The sequence below is a fragment of the Gorilla gorilla genome, chromosome 7 (assembly GCF_029281585.2).
Source record: "Gorilla gorilla gorilla isolate KB3781 chromosome 7, NHGRI_mGorGor1-v2.1_pri, whole genome shotgun sequence".
Lineage (NCBI taxonomy): Eukaryota > Metazoa > Chordata > Mammalia > Primates > Hominidae > Gorilla > Gorilla gorilla.
In genome coordinates, this window is record NC_073231.2 from 74,032,401 (window position 1) to 74,038,704 (window position 6,304).

Consider the following 6,304-nt stretch of genomic DNA (forward strand, 5'->3'; position numbering starts at 1 on the left):
GACTGATTGCGCTTAATATACAGTGAATACAGAAAAGCCCTGGGAGGTGACAGCAGGGAAGGAAAGTGATTGAAAGTGATTGAGGGATTGAAAGGAGGGAGGAAGGAGTAGGTAAGGCTAGAGGAAAGTGGTTACGGTGGGGCATGGCTGAATAAAAGTGGGCTGGGAAAGGTGAATGAGTTTATTCTGAGCTCTGGGTCAGAAGCCGCTGGAAATAACCCAGGGAACATGGAAGGTGGAAGAGTGGCAATTTAGTACTGTGGCACAGACAGGCCCTGGATGTTCCCAACCTCACAACATTCAAATAAATGTCTTCATGTTTTAAATACGGAAGGAGGCATATCCAGAATTTAGCAATGATTTTTCTCTGATTGGGACTGTAGAATGTTTTTGGTTGTCTGTACTATTAATATCTCTACAGTGAACCTTAATTAATTCTGCAACTTAAAAAAGAGAAAGATATCCTCTTAGTCTTCAAATATAACAAGAGGAATAAACAAAACAAATCCTAAGACTCTTCATCAGATTGTTGTGTTAATAGGAGTCCCAAATCACAGTGAGGTGAGTATAGAGATTTCACAATTTAAAATTTATCCAAGCTTTATAGGAAAACTTGTATCACTGAGTGTGTTTAATCATTAACATCTATTAAGTTGCAGCACAAAACCAGTTTATTGAAGGTCAAGACGCCTGGCTTCAGAAACAGTACAACGATCATCTTATCATTTTTCTTTCTCAGCACTGAGTTGGTGTGTTGAGCATGCCACACGTTTGTATGCCCACAGCGACAGGGAAAGAGTTTTACGCTGGAAATAAATTGCATATTCCATCTGCCAATGAAGCAGAGACAACATATCCTTATTGGATCAACTGACATGTCTTTATTTTCTCATTTTGTGCAGTTTGGCCTTGTTTTGTTTTAAATAAAATAATGTAAAGACGAAACTGCTTGAGATAACAGACCTGTAACATGACACATTTACATTTCAAAACATTTTTGTTCATAAATCTCCCAGGAAAGACCAAACCATCTGTACAGGTTTTAATGTTTGTTCAGGGTACTGACCCTATAGGTTTCAATGTCTATCTCATGTGTGGCACAGATGAGTGAACCAGGAAGTAGGGATAGAAAAATAAAGCCAGGTGGTGGAGCCAAGATGGCCAAATAGGAACAGCTCCAGTCTACAGCTCCCAGCATAAGCGACGCAGAAGACGGGTGATTTCTGCATTTCCAACTGAGGTACCGGGTTCATCTCACTGGGGAGTGTCAGAAAGTGGGTGCAGGACAGTGGGTGTGGCATGCATTGAGCATGAGCCAAAGCAGGGCGAGGCATTGCCTCACCCGGGAAGTGCAAGGGGACAAGGAATTCCCTTTCCTAGTCAAAGAAAGGGGTGACAGATGGCACCTGGAAAATTGGGTCACTCCCATGCTAATACTGCACCTTTCCAACAGTCTTAGCAAATGGCACACCACGAGATTATATCCTGTGCCTGGCTCAGAGGGTCCTACACCCATGGAGCCTCGCTCATTGCTAGCACAGCAGTATGAGATCACATAGCAAGGTGGCAGCGAGGCTGGGGGAGGGGTGCCCGCCATTGCCAAGGCTAGAGTAGGTAAACAAAGTGGCAGGGAAGTTCAAACTGGGCAGAGCCCATCACAGCTCAAGGAGGCCTGCCTGCCTCTGTAGACTCCACCTCTGGGGACAGGGCATTGCCAAACAAAAGGCACCAGAATCCTCTGCAGACATAAATGTCCTTGTCTGACAGCTTTGAAGAGAGTAGTGGTTCTCCCAGCATGCAGCTGGAGATCTGACAATGGACAGACTGCCTCCTCAAGTAAGTGGGTCCCTGACCCCTGAGTAGCCTAACTGGGAGGCACCCCCCAGTAGGGGCAGACTGACACCTCACACGGCCAGGTACTCCTCTGAGACAAAACTTCCAGAGGAACGATCAGGCAGCAACATTTGCTGTTCACCAATATACACTGTTCTGCAGCCTCCACTGCTGATACCCAGGCAAACAGGGTCTGCAGTGGACCTCCAGCAAACTCCAACAGACCTGCAGCTGAGGGTCCTGACTGTTAGAAGGAAAACTAACAAACAGAAAGGACATCCACACCAAAAACCCATCTGTACGTCACCATCATCAAAGACCAAAGGTAGATAAAACCATAAAGATGGGGAAAAAACAGAGCAGAAAAACTGGAAACTCTAAAAATCAGAGTGCCTCTCCTCTTCCAAAGGAACAGAGCTCCTCACCAGCAACTGAGCAAAGCTGGATGGAGAATGACTTTTGAAGAGTTGAGAGAAGAGGTCTTCAGATGATCAAACTACTTAGAGCTAAAGGAGGAAGTTTGATCCAATGGCAAAGAAATTAAAAACCTTGAAAAATAATTAGACGAATGGCTAACTAGAATAACCAATGCAGAGAAATCCTTAAAGGACCTGATGGAGCTGAAAATCGAGGCACGAGAACTACATGATGAATGCACAAGCCTCAGTAGCCCATTTGATTAACTGGAAGAAAAGGTATCAGTGATGGAAGAGCAAATGAATGTAATGAAGCAAGAAGAGAAGTTTAGAGAAAAAAGAATAAAAAGAAAAGAACAAAGCCTCCAAGAAATATGGGACTATGTGAAAAGACCAAATCTACGTCTGATTGGTGTACCTGAAAGTGACGGGGAGAATGGAACCAAGTTGGAAAACACTCTGCAGGATATTATCCAAGAGAACTTCCCCAATCTAGCAAGGCAGGCCAACATTCAAATTCAGGAAATACATAGAATGCCACAAAGATACTCCTTGAGAAGAACAACTCCAAGACACATAATCGTCAGATTCACCAAAGTTGAAATGAAGGAAAAAATGTTAAGGGCAGCCAGAGAGAAAGGTCGGGTTACCCACAAATGGAAGCCCATGAGACTAACAGCTGATCTCTCTGCAGAAACTCTACAAGTCAGAAGAGAGGGGGGCCAATATTCAACATTCTTAAAGAAAAGAACTTCAACCCAGAATTTCATATCCAGCCAAACTAAGCTTCAAAAGCGAAGGAGAAATAAAATACTTTATAGACAAGCAAATGCTGAGAGATTTTGTCACCACCAGGTCTGCCCTATAAGAGCTCCTGAAGGAAGCACTAAACATGGAAAGGAACAACTGGTACCAGCCACTGCAAAAACATGCCAAATCGTAAAGACCATCAAGGCTAGGAAGAAACTGCACCAACTAATGAGCAAAATAACCAGCTAACATCATAATGACAGGATCAAATTCACACATAATAATATTAACCTTAAATGTAAATGGGCTAAATGCTCCAATTAAAAGACACAGACTGGCAAATTAGAAAAACAGTCAAGACCCATCAGTGTGCTGTATTCAGGAAACCCATCTCACATGTAGAGACACACAGAGGCTCAAAATAAAGTGATGGATGAAGATCTACCAAGCAAATGGAAAATGAAAAAAGGCAGGGATTGCAATCCTAGTCTCAGATAAAACAGACTTTAAATCAACAAAGATCAAAAGAGACAAAGAAGGCCATTGCATAATGGTAAAGGGATCAATTCAACAAGAAGAGCTAACTATCCTACATATATATGCACCCAATTCAGGAGCACTCAGATTCATAAAGCAAGTCCTTAGAGACCTACAAAGAGACTTAGACTCCCACACCATAATAATGGGAGACTTTAACACCCCACTGTCAACATTAGACAGGTCGACGAGACAGAAAGTTAACAAGGATATCTAGGAACTGAAATCAGCTCTGCACCAAGCGGACCTAATAGACGTCTACAGAACTCTCCATCCCAAATCAACAGAATATACATTATTTTCAGCACCACATCACACCTATTACAAAATTGACCACAATAGTTGGAAGAAAAGCACTCCTCAGCAAATGTAAAAGAACACAAATTATAATAAACTGCCTCTGAGACCACAGTGCAATCAAATGAGAACTCAGGATTAAGAAACTCACTCAAAACTGCTCAACCACATGGAAACTGAACAACCTGCTCCTGAATGACTACTGGGTACATAATGAAATGAAGGCAGAAATAAAGATTATCTTTAAAATCAATGAGAACAAAGACAACATACCAGAATCTCTGGGACACATTCAAAGCAGTGTGTAGAGGGAAATTTATAGCACTAAATGCCCACAAGAGAAAGCAGGAAAGATCTAAAGTGGACACCCTAACATCACAATTAAAAGAACCAGAGAAGCAAGAGCAAACACATTCAAAAGCTAACAGAAGGCAAGAAATAACTAAGATCAGAGCAGAACTGGAGGAAATAGAGACACAAAAAACCCTTCAAAAAATCAATGAATCCAGGAGCTGTGTTTTTAAAAAGATCAACAAAATCAATAGACCACTAGCAAGACTAATAAAGAAGAAAGGAGAGAAGAATCAAATAGATGCAATAAAAATGGTAAAGGGGATACCACCACCAGTCCCACAGAAATAAAAACTACCATCAGAGAATACGATAAACACCTCTATGCAAATAAACTAGAAAATGTAAAAGAAATGGATAAACTCCTCGACACATACACCCTCCCACGACTAAACAAGGAAGAAGTTGAATCTCTCAGTAGACCAATAAAAGGCTCTGAAATTGAGGCAATAATTAATAACTTACCAACCAAAAAAAGTCCAGGATCAGATAGACTCACAGATGAATTCTACCAGATGTACAAGGAAGAGCTGGTACCATTCCTTCTGAAACTATTCCAATCAATAGAAAAAGAGGGAACTAACTCATTTTATGAGGCCAGCATCATCCTGATACCAAAGCCTGGCAGAGACACAACAGAAAAAGGGAATTTTAGACGAATATCCCTGATGAACAGCGATGCAAAAATCCTCAATAAAATACTGGCAAACCGAATCCAGCAGCACATCAAAAAGCTTATCCACCATGATCAAGTGGGCTTCATCCCTGGGATGCAAGGCTGGCTCAACATATGAACATCAATAAACGTGATCCAGCATATAAACAGAACCAATGACAAAAACCACATGATTATCTCAATAGATGCAGAAAAGGCCTTTGACAAAATTCAACAATGCTTCATGCTAAAAAACTCTCAATAAATTAGGTATTGGTGGGACGTATCTCAAAATAATAAGAGCTATCTATGATAAACCCAGCCAATATCATACTGAATGGACAAAAACTGGAAGCATTCCCTTTGAAAACTGGCACAAGACAGGGATGCCCTCTCTTGCCACTCCTATTCAACATAGTGTTGGAAGTTCTGGCCAGGGCCAGCAGGCAAGAGAAGGAAATAAAGGGTATTCAATTAGGAAAAGAGGAAGTCAAATTGTCCCTGTTTGCAGATGACATGATTGTATATCTAGAAAACCCCACTTTCTCAGCCCAAAATCTCCTTAAGCTGATAAGCAACTTCAGCAAAGTCTCAGGATACAAAATCAATGTGCAATAATCACAAGCATTCTTATAAACCATTAACAGACAAACAGAGAGCCAAATCGTGAGTGAACTCCCATTCCCAATTGCTTCAAAGAGAATAAAATACCTAGGAATCCAACTTACAAGGGACATGAAGGACCTCTTCAGGGAGAATTACAAACCACTGCTCAATGAAATAAAAGACGATACAAACAAGTGGAAGAACATTCCATGCTCATGGGTAGGAAGAATCAGTATCATGAAAATGGCCATACTGTCCAAGGTAATTCATAGATTCAATGCCATCCCCATCAAGCTACCAATGACTTTCTTCATAGAATTGGAAAATACTTGAAAATTCATATGGAACCAAAAAAGAGCCCACATTGCCAAGTCAATCCTAAGCTGAAAAAACAAAGCTGGAGGCATCACACTACCTGATTTCAAACTGTACTACAAGGCTACAGTAACCAAAACAGCATGGTACTGGTACCAAAACAGAGATATAGATCAATGGAACAGAACAGAGCCCTCAGAAATAATGCTGCATATCTACAGCTATCTGATCTTTGACAAACCTGAGAAAAACAAGCAATGGGGAAAGGATTCCCTATTTAATAACTGGTGCTGGGAAAACTGGCTAGTCATATGTAGAAAGCTGAACCTGGATCCCTTCCTTACACCTTATACAAAAATTAATTCAAGATGGATTAAAGACTTAATATTAGACCTAAAACCATAAAAACCCTAGAAGAAAACCTAGGCAATACCGTTCAGGACATAGGGATGGGCAAGGACTTCATGTCTGAAACACCAAAAGCAATGGGAACAAAAGCCAAAATTGACAAATGGGATCTAATTAAACTAAAGAGTTTCTGCAC